At 40.1% G+C, this 18765-nt stretch overlaps 1 long non-coding RNA gene across 1 annotated transcript in view; it reads left to right on the forward strand.

Annotated features, from left to right (window-relative positions):
* Positions 1-11516, forward strand: part of LOC126063241 (uncharacterized) — a 75046-nt gene extending 63530 nt beyond the window's left edge. The window contains exons 3-4 of the long non-coding RNA XR_007514227.1: positions 9272-9376; positions 9860-11516. This is a non-coding gene — a long non-coding RNA (uncharacterized LOC126063241). The remainder of the gene's footprint in view (positions 1-9271; positions 9377-9859) is intronic.
* The last annotated feature ends 7249 nt before the right edge of the window (positions 11517-18765 follow it).

Consider the following 18765-nt stretch of genomic DNA (forward strand, 5'->3'; position numbering starts at 1 on the left):
GCGGGTATTTCTTTGGGAGGGCTTGGGAAAAAAAAAAAAAACAGGGAAAAGAAATCTCGTATGTAGATTCTGGGAATTTTAGAGAGAGTTTACCATGTTCTTTTGAATGAAAGGTACGGAAACAAAGCAGTGTTTGTTGTTGTAAATAAGAAGCTGGGGTAGGGATTGGGAGAAGGGCTTTCAGTCCATCTAGAAAGAAAGAGCTTCATGATTTCAGTTCTGTGACCTTTCTCACTGCCCTGAAGGAACAGAAACTTCCTGACTGCTACAACAAGGTCTTTCCATCCTCCGTATTCTCGTGGGATTTAAGAATCGGAGAGAATTTTTGAGGACATTTCGTTCAACCTTTACCGAGCACGGGAATCAATCTCATTACCTCCCTGGCTGATAGTAGAAGCGCCATCTCTTTGCAAACAACACTAGGTTCAAGGATTCATTCGTGCATCTTTCATTTAATTCTCTGATCCGCCAGACGGGGTTTTTGTTTTAGTCGTGCTACTGCCAAAATTGCTGATCCTAATAATGCTTATCGAGTCACTCATTCATTCATTTATGTAATAAATGCTTTCTTGGGCTTCTTTCTTGTCCCAAGCCAGGCATGGGTTACATGAGGGAAACACGTTGCATACCTTACCTCACTGAATCCTACAACCAGCACCTGAGACAGGTCCCATTTGCTGATGAAGAAACGGGCCCTCACAAAGACTAAACAATTTGTCCCAGGAAATAATCTGACTAGTGATGATGATGAAGGGGAGGAGGCTTGCTTTGACCCAGGTCTGCCCTACCCAGAGTTCATACACTGAACTACCATGTTCTCTTGTCTCCTGAAATGTGTATGGACTGTCCGTCGGGGATCCTGTCTTTTCCCTCTGCCAGTTGAACATTTTCAGTGGAATCTCACAGGAAATGTCTACCTTTCAGGGCACCTGGGTCTACCTTGCGCTCGCTCAGCAATTCACAGATCCGCTTTTCTTCTTCTTCCACATGATAACCCTTCAAATATTTGAATGCCATGATTTTGCCCCAGCACTAATTCTTTTTTTTTTGTTGGTTTGTTTTTTAGGCTAAAGAGACCCAAAGGAGCCCTGGTGGCACAAATCGTTAAGCACTTGGCTGCTAACTGAAAAGTTGGCGGTTTGAACCCACCCAGCAGCTCCTCGGAGAAAGACCTGGAGATCTGCTTCCATGAGGATTACAGCCAAGAAAACCCTATGGGGCAGTTCTATGAGACTACGAGTCGGAGCTGACTTGATGGCACCTATCAACAACAAATAGGCCCCGCTTTCTGAACTGCCCCTTAAAACATGGCTTTTGATCTCTCACTATCCTGCTGGCCCCTTCTGCAAGCTTCTTAGTTGTCAATGTTTCTCTTTAAAAAAAAAAAAAAAAGTTGCCATTGAGTTGATTCCAACTCACAATGATCCCATAGGACAGAGTGGAACTCCCTTATAGGGTTTCCAAGGCTGTAATCTTTACAGAAACAGGCTGCCACAACTTTCTCCCAAGAAGCAGCTGGTGGGGTCAAACCACTGAAATTTTTCAGCTGGTAGCCAAGAGCTTAACCACTCCACAACCAGGCCTCCTTTCTCTTTCAAAAGGGTGCCCCAAATGGTGTGACCAGGCTAGAGATCAGTGGGTGTGACTTTTTTTCTTCATCAGACAGTGGTTGTCCAGGGTCAGAGGATATGGGTTCTGGTTATATTTCTACCACAAACCAGTTCTCATCTGACCTCATGTAAATCACTTAGCCCCTGTGGAATTCTGTTTCCTTACTTGTTTTTCTCTTTTACCCTGTTGTAACCTTCTGAGACTTGCAATTACCCGCTGGCCAACTGCCTTCCCCACTACGCTCTGGGCTCTGTGAGGGCCGAGGTCATGGCTCTTCTATTCATCACTGATTCCTAGAGCCTTGCTCAGTGCCTGGCATATTGTAGCTGTTTCATTGATAAAATAATGAATCTATAAAATGGGATTCCTCAGTCACAGGATTACTGTGTGAAACAAATGAGAAAATATGTGTAAAAGGAGTCTGTAATGCTTAAAAAAATGCTTCTATTATTACTAAGATTCTTAGTTACATGTGCTTTTTATAAAAGTCACACTGTTGCTTTGCATGGAGTACAAAACTCCCCAGCCGGTTATTCATTGATTTATTGAGTTGTTCATTCATTCACGGTGCAAACAGTTGACATACCTGAAAGGTTGAGAGTCCGAGTCAACCCAGAGGCTCCTCAGAAGAAAGGGCTTGTGATCTAATTTCAAAAATAAAAAAAAATCAGCCATTGAAAACCCAATGGAGCACAGTTCTCCACTGACACACATGGGGGCGCCATGAGCCAGACTCAACAAGACTGCGGCTGGTTTTATGTGCTCAGATAATGTCTTTTTGTTTAAAGTCCTGTTTATGAGTTTAGCAAATTCTTCTTGTTTACTCGAGTTGCACTATTTTTCAGGTTCCTAATTTTGGCACTTTTTCTGTTGTTCCATCTACTCCTGTCACTTTCACGTGTACAGCCTAAACCTATTACTTCAATGCAGTATGCAACGTATTAATTGGGTTTTTACGTGGGTTAATTACACACATAACAATCATGCGTTTGATTTTGTTTGTTTGCTAGAAGAATTATATTTGGTAGAATAGGCTGCAGGGCCTGTTTCAAATACAGGAAAGTGCTACCATGTTTTAATGTGTTTCTATTAGTGAAAGAAGCAAATGGAAACATGGCTTAAAATGACTTAAATACCAGGGAAAATTTTATTGGGGTTGAAGGTAATCAATCCCTAGAGTAGTTTGTCCATTTTAGACTGAAAGATGCTGAGAAAATATAAAAATCAAATCCAAATCAACATGAATCAAAAGTCCCCCTTTTCTGCCCTGTTCAGTTCTGACACCAGCTGCTCATACAGCCTTGTTTGTCTGGCCCTAACCTTGCAGAAGGCTCCCAAGGTGAAGCCGCTGTGTCCCAAAAAGGACATGCTACCCTCCCAGGTTCATGTATGTCTTTCATCAACCAGGAAGCCCATGGAGCTTCCAGGTCCGGAGATTTTATTGGCTTCATTACATAGTCATGATTGAGGCCTCATTGCATAGGCATGGTTGATTGAATCATGTCCACCTCCTCCCTGAAGTCAGCTGATATCAGACCACGTGGTGGTCTTTCTGTTTGACCAGTATCCAGTTCATTTGGACAAACTCTCAGGTGTGGTTTAGATAACAAAAGTATATGTGGGTCATATGGTAATTTTATGTTTAACATATTGGGGAATTGCCAGACTAGTTTTCATAGCAGCTACACCATTTTATAATCCCACCAGCAATGTAGGAAGGTTCCAATTTCCCCACATTTTTGGCTAGTACCTGTTCTTTTCCGTGATTCATTTGTTTGTTTGATTGCTTACTTTACTATAGCCATCCTAGTGAGTGTGAAGTGGTACCTCATGGTTTTGATATGCATTTCCCTAATGACTAATGAAGCTGAGCATCTTTTCATAGGCTCATTGGCCATTTGTGTATCTTCTTTGGAGAAATGTCTATTCAAGTCTTAAACTGGGTTGTTTTTCTTTTTACTGTTCAGTTGTAAATGTTCTTTATAAATTTTGGATATTATGCCTTTATCAGACATAACAATTTTCAAATATTTTGTCCCATTATGTGGTTGCCTTTTCATTTTTTTGGTAGTGTTGTTTGGCGCACAAAAGTTTTTAATCTTGATGAAGTCCAACTTATCTATTTTTTCCTTGTTTGCTTGTGTGTTTTGATGTAATTTTTAAGAAACTATGGCCTAATTCAAGGTCACAAAGACTTACAAGTTTCCTTCTAAGAATTTTGAGCTCTTACGTTTAGGTCTTTGGTGTACTTTGAGTTAATTTTTGTATGTAGTCTGAGGTAGGGGTCAAACTTCATTCTTTTATATGGGGCTATCCTAGAACAGACTCTTGGCTTGTACTCTCATGTTGGAAAAAAGCCTAGCAAAGTCTTGGCAGTTACATAATTCCTGATGAGGAGCCTGACGACTTAAGTCCAGTTGTGAGCATGTGCAGCTAGAGTTATGGTGTGCATGTCAACTCGTAGGAGACAGATTCTCATCCCAACAACCCCCAAGGGACTCTTAAATTATCATCATGGCTTTCCTGTATAGAACTCTGAGGCTTCAGGTTATGTTCCAGTGAAGGGGTATTGGCCAGGATGGAGATATCTTTTAGGCAGATGGAGATTTTGGCTGTAATGGCATTTGAGTAATGGAATTTGGCTTGCAGTGTTCTTGCAACATTAAGCCTGAAGATGGATAATGTAATGACAGGGTCAGCTCATTACCAAATTTCAGTGTGGACAACAGGATTTCCTCTAAGAAGTGTCTCTCTCTCCTTTCCTGCATGCTACACACACTTAAAAATATGAGACATAGCAGACCTAGAAAAATGTTAAACTTTCTACCTTTCCCAGAAAGAGAAAAAAAAAAAGAAACAGATCTTAAAATGAGTGGCATTGAGAGTTTTTAATTCCTAGCAGGCAATGGATAAGCTGAGGTTTCTTATTTTGCTTTCAGTTTTTTCCCCCCACCCTTAAAGAAAAGTCAAGGAGCGCTGGTGGTGCAATAGTGAAGCACTGGGCTGCTAACTGAAAGGTTGGTGGTTCGAATCCACCCAGCAGCTCCGCTAAAGAAAGACACGGCAATCTGTTCCCATAAAGATTACAACCCAGGTGACTTTATGGGGGCAGTTCTATTCTGTCACATAGGGTCACTATGAGTTGAAAATCAACTTGATGGCACCTAACGACAACAATAAAAAGTTAAGCCTCTGAGGGCTTTAGTGGGGGTGCCTCATTTTGGACCTGTCTTCACACTTTCAGCTTTTTAAAAAATACTAGGTATTATCTGAAGATTTAATTAGAATCAATATTTGTGACAAGCTTCCTCCAACTCTCCTGAAAAAATATATCACCACTGAAGAGCAGTTAAAATGTGAGGCCGTGTTGACTCTGGGGTTCAGGTCAAAAGGTCCTTTTAAATAAGTTAAGGGGTGACTTGTTGCTCCGAGTTGTTGTTTTTCTTATGAAACAAGTGTGAATTGTCCTGGCCCATGTCGGGAGTCTAGAATGGAATGTGTGTCAGCCCTCAGGGTGATGGATTTGGGTTCCCATGTAACGAAGACTGCCCATCTGGGGACCAAATGCCAGTACTGCTAAGGATGTAAACTTCCTAGAGAAGGGACCGCTTGTTCTCCTGGCATGAATAAAGCCCACCTTGTGTTTGTGAAGCATCCTGTGCCAGCTCCCAGCAGCAACGAGGGGACTACAGCACACCACCGTAGGCCGATATCCAAGGCACTGATGGCCGGTGCTCTATGAGCATTCTGTGAACACAATGGCTTTAAACACTGGGACGAAAGGTCACAATGGAATGAAGAGCCAGGGATCTTTTTTTTTTTTTTTTTCCACAAAGACCCAAGGAAACCCCTGTTACTCTGAGAACTTGCCTCTCCGGCTCTGAGACTTTTTTCCATCCTATTCATCCCACTCACTTATTTGTTCACTGCAAGTAGTTTAAGGACAATAGACATCTGAGTGAAATTTATTCTGATTACAGTTTTGAATTCCTGGTAGTAAACACAGAATTACAGCTTCAATAACCCCCTGCTGTGGAATAAGAATTCATTATCTTTACTCAAGGTACCCTAAGGCATCTGGTCCTGGTGTGTGAACATGAATGTAGGAGGTTTCCCCTGCCAGAAACCAGCTGCCGTTTAGCCGATTCTGACTCATGGTGACCCCATGTGTGTCAGAGTAGAACTGTGCTCCACAGGGTTTTCGATGGCTGATTTTTCAGAAGTAGATTGCCAGGCCATTCTTCCGAGGCACCTCCAACCTGTGGCATGTGTTGGGATTTCATTGTTCTTTGTGGCTGGACAATATTCCATTGTGTATTTTTTATATAGGCCACGTTTTGTTTATCCATTCACCCGTTCATGGACACTTGAGTTATTTCCACCTTTTGGCTATTGTGTTCATGTAAGCTTTTTATATGCTTTATTGTTGCTGTTGTTAGGTGCCAAAGAGTTGGCTCCAACTCATAGTGGACTGATGTGTAAGAGAATAAAATTTTGCTTGGTCCTGTGCCATCATCGCAATTGTTGCTATGTTTGAATTCATTGTTGCAGCCACTGAGTCAATCCATCTTATTGAGCGTCTCCCTCTTTTTGATGACCCTCTACTTTACCAAGTGTGATGTCTTTCTCTAGCGATTGGTCCCTCCTGATAACATATCCAAAGTATGTGAGATGAAGTCTTGCCATACTCAGTTCTAAGGAACATTCTGCCTGTATTTCTTCCAAGACAGATTTTTTTTTATTCTTCTGGCAGTGCATGGTATATTCAATATTCTTCGCCAACACGACAATTCGAATGCCTCAATTCTTCTTTGGTCTTCCTTATATGCTTTATAATTTTATATTGCATGCTAGAATTCACTGCTCTGAAGCCATGTGGCTAGGTTTGATGTTTATAATCTGTCTACTTTATCACATACAGCTTGAATGACATCCCTCCTTTTTTTGATTCTATTTTTCTCCATTTTTTTCAAGTACATTTACTAAATTAAATCACAGAAAATTAATTGCACCTGATAATGAAAAAAAAATATATATTTGAGGCAATTGGCAAGCACTGATGTCTGTGACTAAGAATGAAATTTCCATAGTAGAAGCTTGAAGTTTCCATGAAGTGCCATAAATTGCTCTTCAACTTTTAGGTGATAATGATGGTGCTGCTTTTGCTTTCATTTATTGAGTGCTTACCAGGAGCCAAATACATGCTGATAATAAATCTAACTATTACAGATCACTATCTTATTTGATCCTTGTGCCTCAATTATAAGGTAGTTGCGGACATCAGCTATCTACTACTCCTGAGGAAGCTGAGGCTGAAGAGCTGAGGGAACTTGCCCCAAGTTGCCCAGGGAGGAAATGATGGGGCCAAGTGTTTGATGGGGCCAAGTCTTGCCATACTCAGTTCTAAGGAACATTCTGCCTGTATTTCTTCCAAGACAGATTTTTTTTTATTCTTCTGGCAGTTCATGGTATATCGCCCTGAGTCTAACACACCTGCACAAGATGGGCCAGAGTTGTGGCTTATATAACAGTAACATGTGGGCCACTGGACTCTACGCTGCAAGGTAGACAATTAAGATGTGAGAGGAAGTACTTTTTGGCTATTTCTCTCTAAAGCCTAAAAATGTATCAACAGCTGCAGGAAATCAGCAACCAATATCAAATATCAATCATATCCACCCAAAATGTTCAGGCTAGAAGAAGTGTGTAAACACCAAAGTCCAGACCCAGCATAGATCCTGGCAAGCAGACACAGAACCAGTAGACTCACTGGCAGGTGCTAGGCAGTCCTCATATCATAAATCAGGCATTTGTTACCCACTGATTAATATTTTTGAGACTCAAGGCACTGAACAACAATACAAAACGTTCTATGAAACAATGGAAAAACCAATTGTTTCTGACTTTTTTTTCCATCTTTATCCCCAAGTCCAAAGCAAATACGTTAATCTCACTCCAAGATTCACGGCAGCCAATTGAGTAACCTGAGGGAGTGGGGAGAATTGAATAACATCAGGGAAAAAGGAATCAGTGACTGCCATACAAGTGAGAGAACAAATAACAAAGCCAATCCAAGAAGGGTGTTTTATAATTTACAAATACTGTTCATATTTTTCTCACCTAGAGTTAGAAGGAGAAAGGGTGAGAAAGCGGGTGAGGAAAGGTAAAAGTGGAAAGAAAGACACTCAATAAGAAAACCAGTGCCTCCTTTCTCTGGAATTTGAGTACATTATATGGCAATTGGAACTATCAGAATAAAACCAAGAAATAAGAATCAAGAATAACTGCTTTTCCCAAATATCATGTTATTATAAAACACACAATAGTAAAAACCAGTTGCTGTCGCCTCAACTTTGATCGTGGCGACCCCATGTGTGTCAGAGTAGAAAAGTGCTCCATAAGGTTGTCAGGGGCTGGTTTTTCAAAGTAAATCACCAGGCCTTTCTTTTAAGGTGCAATGGGTCTGGCTGGACTTGAACCTCCAATCTTTCACTTAGCGGCCAAGGTGTGTTAACTATTTGTGCCACCCAGGGACTCCCTAAATAATGGTAGCTGACTAATTTTGTATAGTTATTTCCATAAACATTTAAATAAATGATTTGCATTTGTGAATAGAAACTTTCGAGGATTGGGTATTACCCTCTTGTGCTTCGTAGACCACTGGACAAATTCATGCACATGACTAATCTTGAAAGAAAACCATCATTTTAGCCTTACTCTACCATCTTCTGTCTTCTCACAAACCCAGGTCAAAGTTGACAAAAAAGTTTTTGACAGTTTGCATATTGTTATGTTTCTGCATACTGATTCTCAGGCTCAACGGATAATCTGCAGTGAAATCTTGGGCTGTCCATCCTATTTCACCTTTCTGCCTCCCTCAGATTTTACTAAATCCAAGCACACCGAGAAAAACACAATAAATCCAAGTTACAAAGGGCCATTGTTCTTGGATCCAGTCCTTTTGCTGGTCAGACCATAATGACTGGGAAAGTCGTGTTCGATGTCCTTCTCCCTACTCACCGAAACCATAAATCTCCGGTAACAGCCCCGGGTACCCGGGGCTGTGGTGGCGTTATGGTTTCTGCTGTAGGTAGGCAACCACTCTCTGCTTTCCTGCAACTTCTGAGCATTCTATCATTCTTTGCTGCACTGACTGGCTGATGCTACATTCCAAGATGGACTTCAGAGTCAATATTTAAATCTTATACCAAATCGAGAAACTTAGTTCCTGAGTTGTTTCTGAAAGTAAAGCTTCGGCTCAGTAATCTTGACTTTATTCCAATGCCAATGTAATAATACTATTTTAATGTTGTCTTTATTCCAACGCCATCGAAATAGTATTATTAAATTTCAGAATAAGTGAATAAATTAAAGCTTTCTTTTAAAAAAAAATGATTGTGTTTTAGGTGCAAGTTTACAGTGCAAATTAGTTTTTGCTTAAAAAATATTATATGCAAATTGCTTTGTGACATTAATTGTAATCCCTTCAATGTGTCAGCACTCTCCCCCTTTCCCTTTCCACCCGGGGCTTTCCGTGAGCGTTTGTCCAGTTTTCCTGTCCATTCCTGCCTTCTTGTCTTTGCTTTTGGGCAGGTGTTGTCCATTTGGTCTTGTATAAGTGACTGAACGTTGCTCACGTGTGTTATTGTTTGTTTTGTAGGCCTGTCTAATCTTTGGATGAAAGATGGACTTTGGGAATGGCTTCAGTTCTGAGTTAGAGGAGTGTCCAGGGGCCATAGTCCTGGAGGTTCCTCCATTTATACCAGTAAGTCTGATCTTTTTTGGTGAATTTAAATTTTGTTCTACGTTTTACTTCTGCTCTGTCTGGGACCCTCTGTTGTGATCCCTGTCAGAGCTGTCGGTGGTGGTAGCTGGGCACCATTTATAGTTCTTCTGGGTTCAGGCTGGTGGAAGCTCTAGTACATGTGGTCCATTAGTCATTCGGACTAATATTTTCCTTGGGTCTTTGGTTTTCTTCATTCTCCTTTGTTCTAAACATGATGGGACCAATAGATGTATCTTAGAAGGCTGATTGCAAGCTTTTTTTTTTTTTAAATAATTTTTATTATGCTTTAAGTGAAAGTTTACAAATCAAGTCAGTCTCTCACACAAAAACCCGTACACACCTTGCTACACACTCCCAATTACTCTCCCCCTAATGAGACAGCCCGCTCTCTCCCTCCACTCTCTCTTTTCATGTCCTTTTCGCCAGCTTCTAACCCACTCCACCCTCTCATCTCCCCTCCAGGCAGGAGATGCCAGCATAGTCTCAAGTGTTCACCTGATCCAAGAAGCTCTCTCCAAACCACTGTCCAGTTCAATCCATGTCTGAAGAGTCGGCTTCGGGAATGGTTCCTGTCCTGGGCCAACAGAAGGTCTGGGGGCCATGACCACTGGGGTCCTTCCAGTCTCAGTCAGGCCATTAAGTCTGGTCTTATAAGCATTTGGGGTCTGCATCCCACTGCTCTCCTGCTCCCTCAGGGGTTCTCTGTTGTGTTCCCTGTCAGGGCAGTCATCAGTTGTAGCCGGGCACCATTTAGTTCTTCTGGTCTCAAGATGATGTAGTCCCTGGTTCATGTGGCCCTTTCTGTCTCTTGGGCTCGTAATCACCTTGTGTCCTTGGTGTTCTTCATACTCCTTTGATCCAGGTGGGTTGAGACCAATTGATGCATCTTAGATGGCTGCTTGCTGGCGTTTAAGACCCCAGACGCCACTTTTCAAAGTGGGATGCAGAATGTTTTCTTAATAGATTTCATTATGCCAATTGACTTAGATATCCCCTGAAACCATGGTCCCCAGACCCCTGCCCTTGCTACGCTGGCCTTTGAAGCATTCATTTTATTCAGGAAACGTCTTTGCTTTTGGTTCAGTCCAGTTGTGCTGACCTCCCCTGTATTGTGTGCTGTCTTTCCCTTCACCTAAAGTGGTTCTTATCTACTAATTAGTGAATACTCCTCTCCCACCCTCCCTCTCTCCCCCCTCTCGTAACCACAAAAGAATGTTTTCTTCTCAGTTTAAACTATTTCTCAAGTTCTTATAATAGTGGTCTTACACAATATTTGTCCTTTTGCAACTGACTAATTTCCCTCAGCATAATGCCTTCCAGGTTCCTCCATGTTATGAAATGTTTCACAGATTCCTCACTGTTCTTTATCGATGCATAATATTCCATTGTGTGAATATACCATAATTTATTTATCCATTCATCTGTTGATGGGCACCTTGGTTGCTTCCATGTTTTTGCTATTGTAAACAGTGCTGCAATAAACTTGGGTGTGCATATATCTGTTTGTGTAAAGGCTCTTATTTCTCTAGGATATATTCCAAGGAGTGGGATTTCTGGATAGTATGGTAGTTCTATTTCTAACTGTTTCAGGAAGCATCAAATCAATTTCCAAAGTGGTTGTACCATTTGACATTCCCACCAGCAGTGTAGAAGTGTTCCAATCTCTCCACAGCCTCTCCAACATTTATTATTTTGTGTTTTTTGGATTAATGCCCGCCTTGTTGGAGTGAGACGAAATCTCATTGTAGTTTTGATCTGCATTTCTCTAATGGCTAATGATTGTGAACATTTCCTCGTGTATCTGTTAGCCACCTGAATGTCTTCTTTAGTGAAGCGTCTATTCATATCTTTTGCCCATTTTTTTAATTGGGTTATTTGTCTTTTTGCAGTTGAGTTTTTGCAGTATCATGTAGATTTTAGAGATCAGGCGCTGATCAGAAATTTGTCATAGCTAAAAACTTTTTCCCAGTCTGTAGGTAGTCTTTTTACTCTTTTGGTGAAGTCTTTGGATGAACATAAGTGTTTGATTTTTAGGAGCTCCCCCAGTTATCTAGTTTTTCTTCCACATTCTTTATAATGTTTTCTATACTGTTTATGCCATGTATCAGGGTTCCTAACATTGTCCCTATTTTTCCTTCCATGATCTTTATCATTTTAGATTTTATATTTAGGTCTTTGATCCATTTTGAGTTAGTTTTTGTGCATGGAGTGAGGTATGGGTCTTGTTTCATTTTTTTGCAGATGGGTATCCAGTTATGCCAGCACCATTTGTTAAAAAGACTGTCCTTTCCCTATTTAACTGTTTTGGGGCCTTTGTCAAATATTAACTGCTCATATGTGGATGGATTTATGTCTGGATTCTCAATTCTGTTCCATTGGTCTATGTATCTGTTGTTGTACCAGTACCAGGCTGTTTTGACTACTGTGGTGGTATAATAGGTTCTAAAATCGGGTAAAGTAAGGCCTCCCACCTTGTTCTTCTTTTTTAGTAATGCCTTGTTTATCCGGGGCCTCTTTCCCTTCCATATGAATTTGGTGATTTGTTTCTCCATCTCATTAAAGAAAGTCCATTGGGATTTGGATCAGAATTGCATTAAACGTACAGATTGCTTTTGGTAGAATAGACATTTTTATAATGTTAAGTCTTCCTATCCATGAGCAAGGTATGTTCTTCCACTTATGTAAGTCTCTTTTGGTTTCTTGTAGAAGCGTACTGTAGTTTTCTTTGTATAAGTCTTTTACATCTCTGGTAAGATTTATTCCTAAGTATTTTATCTTCTTGGGGGCTATTATAAATGGCATTGATTTGGTGATTTCCTCTTCGATGTTCTTTTTGTTGGTGTAGAGGAATCCAACTGATTTTTGTATGTTTATTTTATATCCCGATACTCTGCTGAACCCTTCTATTAGTTTCAGTAGTTTTCTGGAGGATTCCTTAGGGTTTTCTGTGTATAAGACCATGTCATCTGCAAATAGAGATACTTTTACTTCTTCCTTGCCAATCTGGATGCCCTTTATTTCTTTATGTAGCCTAATTGCTCTGGCTAGGAATTCCAGCACAATGTTGAATAAGAGTGGTAATAAAGGGCATCCTTGACTGGTTCCAATCTCAATGGGAATGTTTTCAGGCTCTCTCCATTTAGGGTGAGGTTGGCTGTTGGCTTTGTATAAATGCCCTTTATTATGTTGGGAAATTTTCCTTCCATTCCTATTTTGCTGAGAGTTTTTATCATGAATGAGTGTTGAACTTTGTCAAATGCCTTTTCTGCATCAATTGATAAAATCATGTGATTTTTGTCTTTTGTTTTATTTATGTGGTGTATTACATTAATTGTTTTTCTAATGTTGAACCATCCCTGCATACCTGGTATGAATCCCACTTGGTCATGGTGAATTATTTTTTTTGATATGTTGTTGAAGTCCATTGGCTAGAATTTTGTTGAGGATTTTTGCATCTACATTCATGAGGGATATAGGTCTATAATTTTCTTTTCTTGTGGTGTCTTTACCTGGTTTTGGTATCAGGGATATGGTGGCTTCATAGAATGAGTGTGGTAGTATTCCATCCTTTTCTATGCTCTGAAATACCTTTAGTAGTAGTGGTGTTAACTGTTCTCTGAAAGTTTGGTAGAAGTCTGCAGTGAAGCCATCTGGACCAGGGCTTTTTTGGGGGGGGGGAGGGGGGAGTTTTTTGATTACTTTTTCAATCTCTTCTTTTGTTATGGGTCTATTTAGTCATTCTACCTCTGTTTGTGTTAGTTTAGGTAGGTAGTGTGTTTCTAGAAATTCATCCATTTCTTCTAGGTTTTCAAATTTGTTAGAGTACAACTTTTCATAGTAATCTAATATGATTCTTTTAATTTCAGTTGGGTCTGTTTTTATATCGCCCCTCTTATTTCTTATTCGGGTTATTTGCTTCCTCTCCTGTTTTTCTTTTGTCGGTTTCAACAGTGGTTTATCAATTTTGTTGAATTTTTCAAAAAACCAGCTTTTGGTCTTGTTAATTCTTTCAATTGTTTTTCTGTTTCCTATTTCATTTAGTTCAGCTCTAATTTTTATTATTTGTTTTCTTCTGGTGCCTGTGGGTTTTTTTGTTGCTCTCTTTCTATTTGTTCAAGTTGTAGGGATAATTTTTTGATTTTGGCCCTTTCTTCTTTTTGGATGTGTGCATTTATTGATGTACATTGGCCTCTGAGCACCGTTTTTGCTGTGTCCCAAAGGTTCTGATAGGAACTGTTTTCATTCTCATTGGATTCTCTGAATTTCTTATTCCATCCTTAATGTCTTCTATGATCCAGTCTTTTTTGAGCAGGGTCTTGTGCAGTTTCCAAGTGTTTGATTTATTTGCCTTGCTTTTTCTGTTATTGATTTCCACTTTTATGGCCTTATGGTCAGAGATGATGCTTTGTAATATTTCAATGTTTTGGATTCTGCTAAAGCTTGCTTTATGACCTAATATGTGATCTATTCTAGAGAATGTTCCATGTGCACTAGAAAAGAAAGTGTAGTTGGTTGATGTCGGGTGGAGTGTTCTGTATATGTCTATGAGCTCAAGTTGGTTGATTGTGGCATTTAGATCTTCCGTGTCTTTATTGAGCTTCTTTCTGGACGTCCTGTCCTTCACCGAAAGTGGTGTGTTGAAGTCTCCTACTATTATTGTGGAGCTGTCTATCTCACTTTTCAATGCTGATAGAGTTTGTTTTATGTATCTTGCAGCCCTGTCATTGGGTGCATAAATATTTAATATGGTTATATCTTCTTGGTATATTGTCCCTTTAATCATTATATAGTGTCCTTCCTTATCCTTTCTGATGGATTTAACTTTAAAGTCTATTTTGTCAGAAATTAATATTGCCACTCCTGCTCTTTTTTGATTGTTGTTTACTTGATATATTTTTTTCCATCCTTTGAGTTTTTGTTTGTTTGTGTCTCTAAGGTGTGTCTCTTATAGGCAGCATATAGACAGATCTGGTTTTTTAATCTATTCTGCCACTGTCTGTCTCTTTATCGGTGCATTTAGTCCATTTACGTTCAGGGTAATTACAGATAGGTATGAATTTAGTGCTATCATTTTGATGTCTCTTTTTGTGTGTTGACAGCTTCTTTTTCCCACTTGATTTCATGTGCTGAGTAGATTTTCTTTGTATTTTGTCCTTTCCTCATATTCGTTGTTGTTGATTTTGTTTCTGCTGAGTCTGTATTTTTCCGTTGTATTTTACTTTGATGAGTAGGATAGTTTGTCTCCTTTGTGGTTACCTTATTATTTACCCCTATTTTTCTAAATTTATAACTAACTTTTATTTCTTTGTATCTCTGTATCTTCCTCTCCATATGGAAGGTGTATGATTACATTTCTTAGTCCCTCTTTATTATTTTAATGTTGTCTTCTTTTATATGATAACATCACCATTACCCTGTGTTGGGCTTTTTATTTTTTTTATTATTATTATTTTTAATCTTGCTTTGTTTTTTTTTTTTTTTTGTTTCCCTGTCTGGGTTGACTTCTGGTTGCTCTGCCCAGTGTTCTAGACTTGGATTGATACCTGATATTATTGATTTTCTAACTAAAGAACTCTCTTTAGTATTTCTTGTAGTTTTGGTTTGGTTTTTACGAATTCCCTCAACTTGTGTTTATCTGGAAATGTCTTAATTTCACCTTCAGATTTAAGAGACAGTTTTGATGGATATATGATTCTTGGCAGGCAATTTTTTTCCTTCAATTTTTTAAATATGTCATCTCATTGCCTTCTTGTCTGCATGGTTTCTGACGAGTAGTCCGAGCTTATTCTTATTGGCTCTCTTTGTAGATGACTTTTCTTTTATCCCTCGCTGCTCTTATAATTGTCTCTTTATTTTGGTTTTGGCAAGCTTGATTATAATATGTCTTGGTGACTTTCTTTTAGGTCTACCTTATGTGGAGTTCAATGAGCATCTTGGATAGATATCTTCTCATCTTTCACAATATCAGGGAAGTTTTCTGCCAACAAATCCTCAACAATTTTCTCTGTATTTTCTGTTATCCTTCCCTGTTCTGATACTCCACTCACTCGTAGGTTATTTCTCTTGATAGGTCCCACATGATTCTTGAGGTTTCTTCATTTTTTAAAATTCTTTTATCTGATTTTTCTTCAAATATATTAGTGCCAAGTGATTTATCTTCAAGTTCAGAAATTCTAGCTTCTACTTGCTCAATTCTGCTCCTCTGACTTTCTACTGAGTTATTTAATTCTGTAATTTTATTGTTAATCTTCTGAATTTCTGATTGCTATCTGTCTGTGGATTTTTCCAGCTTATTAAACTTTTCATTATGTTCTTGAATAATCTTTCTGATTTCTTCAATTGCTTTATCTGTGTGTTCCTTGGCTTGTTCTGCGTATTGCCTCATTTCCTTCCTGATGTCTTGAAGGGTTCTGTATATTAAACTTTCGTATTCTGCACCTGGTAATTCCAGGAATGCACTTTCATCTAAAAGATCCCTGGATTCTTTGTTTTGAGAGCCTGTGGATGTGACCATGGTCTGTTTCTTTATGTGACTTGATATTGACTGTTGTCTCTGAGCCATCTATAAGTTATTGTATTAGTTTATGCTTGCTTACTGTGTAGTAGCTGCTTGCTTTGTTTTGTTTTGGTATACATCTATGGGTTGCTTGAGTGAGCTAGCTTGATTATTTTTGCCTTTGGAGCTCTGGTGTCCTGTCCCCAGCTGGCTAGAGCTGTTATCAGGTATATCAGTCTAGGAGTCCATTCACTTTTCTTCTATGAATTCAGCTCAGGTGTCCAGGTAGCTGATCATCAAGTGTGTGGTACAGGCTTTGTCCTACCATCTTAGAGGGGCAGGGGTGATTGGTATAGGTACCGTAATCTGGTTGCAGCAGGGGGTCATGCTCTGAACAAGGCAGGGTGCTGAGAATCATCCCTGAAGTGTCTCTGAGGAAAGTGTGTCCCTCTTCCCTAGAGCTTACATGTGGGTGGTTTCTGCAGACAGACCATGGGCATGCAATGTTTTTGGTTGTAAGGATGGGAGGTACCAGTTATCCTTGGACACCTGTCACGAGTGGCTGGGTGACCTGAGTGGAGCCACCAGTCCTTATGCCCCTGATGTGGGTAGGTGAAGACCCTGTTTAATAGGCAAAATGGTGTCAAACATCAAACACCCACCTCTCCACCACATAGCTAAAACAGTTGTAGTCTGCCAACAAGGGCCTATTCTCCTGAAATAGGCCCACACAGGTCCATGCAGAGGGGAAGGTACTCAAAGTCCATGGACTGTTTATGCGTGGACAGGAGCCGCTTCTGTCCTGAGCTCCCCCAGTTAGTGGGGCTGGCAAATTATCTTTTCCCCTAATTGAGAATTTATTCCTTGTTCAAGGCTGGGAGGATGGCTCTAGGTTCTCAACAGGGCCTATCTCAGGCCCAGGGAAATCAACAGCTGCTGAAGCCAGCTTGGGGGCTGGGGGCGTGGTAAAATATACGCAAGTACTTAGCTTTTGCCAAGAGCACCATTCTTCTCTGGTTCCGGAGGTGTGAGTAGGCTGTGTGGCTGGCTGCTTCTCCCTGAGGAAACTGCGGCCAAATGCTAGTATCAGCTCACCGCAGCCGCTCCTGGAATGGTGCCTGAGGGCTCCTGGCGATTCAGTCCGGTAACTCTTCTCCGCTTCTGAACGGTTTCTTCCTCTCACTGACCCTCAGTTCATTGTCTAAGCTTGCCTTTGATGCTCAGGGCTCCCAACTTGTCACAGATACACTCGTTTCACTTGTTTTTTCAGGTCTTTGTTGTAAAGAGGGCTTGACAGAAGCGTCTGTCTATTCCGCCATCTTGGCCCCGTCCCCTGATTGCAAGCTTTTAAGACCCCAGACACTACTCAACAAAGTAGGATGTAGAACAACTGCTTTATGAACTATGTTATGCCAATTGACCTTGATGTTCCCTGAGACCATGGATATTGGTGCTAATATAAGATGGATCCTAGCTGAAAGCAGAGAATGCCAGAAAGATGTTTACCCGTGTTTTATTGACTATGCAAAGGCATTTGACTGTGCCATAAATTATGGATAACATTTCAAAGAATGGGAATTCCAAAACACTTAACTGTACTCATGAGGAACCTGTACATAGATCAAGAGGCAGTTTTTTGAACAGAACAAGGGGATACTGCATGGCTTAAAGTCAGGAAAGGTGTGTGTCAAGGTTGTATCCTTTCACTATACTTATTCAATCTGTGTTCTGGGCAGATAATCCACAAAGCTGGACTATATGAAGAAGAACAGGGCATCAGGATTGGAGGAAGACTCATTAACAACCTACATTATGCAGATGACAACATCGTTTGCTGAAAGTGAAAAGGACTTGAAGCACTTACTGATGAAGATCAAAGACCATAACCTTCAATAGGGATTTCACCTCAGCATAAAGAAAACAAAAATCCTCTCAAGTGGACCAACAAGCAACATCATGATAAAGGAGAAAAGATTGAAGTTATCAAGGATTTCATTTTACTTGGATCCACAATCAACACCTGTGGAAGCAGCAGTCAAGGAATCAAACGGTTCATTGCATTGGCAAATCTGCTGCAAAAACCTCTTTGAAGTGTTGAAAATCAAAGATGTCGCCTTGAAAACTAAGGTACACCTGACCCAAGCCATGATATTTTCAATTGTCTGATACGTGTGTGAAAGCTAGACCATGAATAAGGAAGACTGAAGAAGAACTGATAACTTTGAATGATGGTGTTGGCGAAGAATATTGAATACACCATGGATTGCCAAAAGAGCAAATCTGTCTTGAAGAAGTACAACCAGAATGTTCCTAAGAAGCAAGGGTGGTAAGACTATGTCTCACAAACTTGGACATGTTATCAGGAGGGATTAATCCCTGGAGAAGATAAACTAGATGGTCAGTGAAAAAGAGGAAGGCCGTCAACAAGATGGATTGACACAGTGGCTGCAACAATGGGCTGAAGCATAACAATGATTGTGAGGATGAAGCCGGACTGGACAGTGTTTTGTTCTGTTTTACGTAGGGTTGCTATGAGTTGGAACCACCTCGACAGCACCTAACAACAACAACAACATTCATGAGAGATATTTGTCTGTAATTTTCTTTGTTTGCAGTGTCTCTGCCTGCCTTTGGTATCAGGGTTATGCTGGCTTCATAGAATGTATTTGGGAGTATTCCTTCCTTTTGTATGCTCTGAAATAGTTTGAGTAGTATTGGTGTGAACTCTTCTCTGGATGTTTGGTAGAATTCTCCAGTGAAGCCATCTGAGCCAGTGCTATTTTTGTTACGAGTTTTTTTTTTTTTTTTTAATTGCCTCTTCAGTCTTTCTTCTCTTGTTATGGGGTTTATTCAGATTTTCTATCTCAGCTTG

Source organism: Elephas maximus, chromosome 19, assembly GCF_024166365.1.
Source record: "Elephas maximus indicus isolate mEleMax1 chromosome 19, mEleMax1 primary haplotype, whole genome shotgun sequence".
NCBI lineage: Eukaryota > Metazoa > Chordata > Mammalia > Proboscidea > Elephantidae > Elephas > Elephas maximus.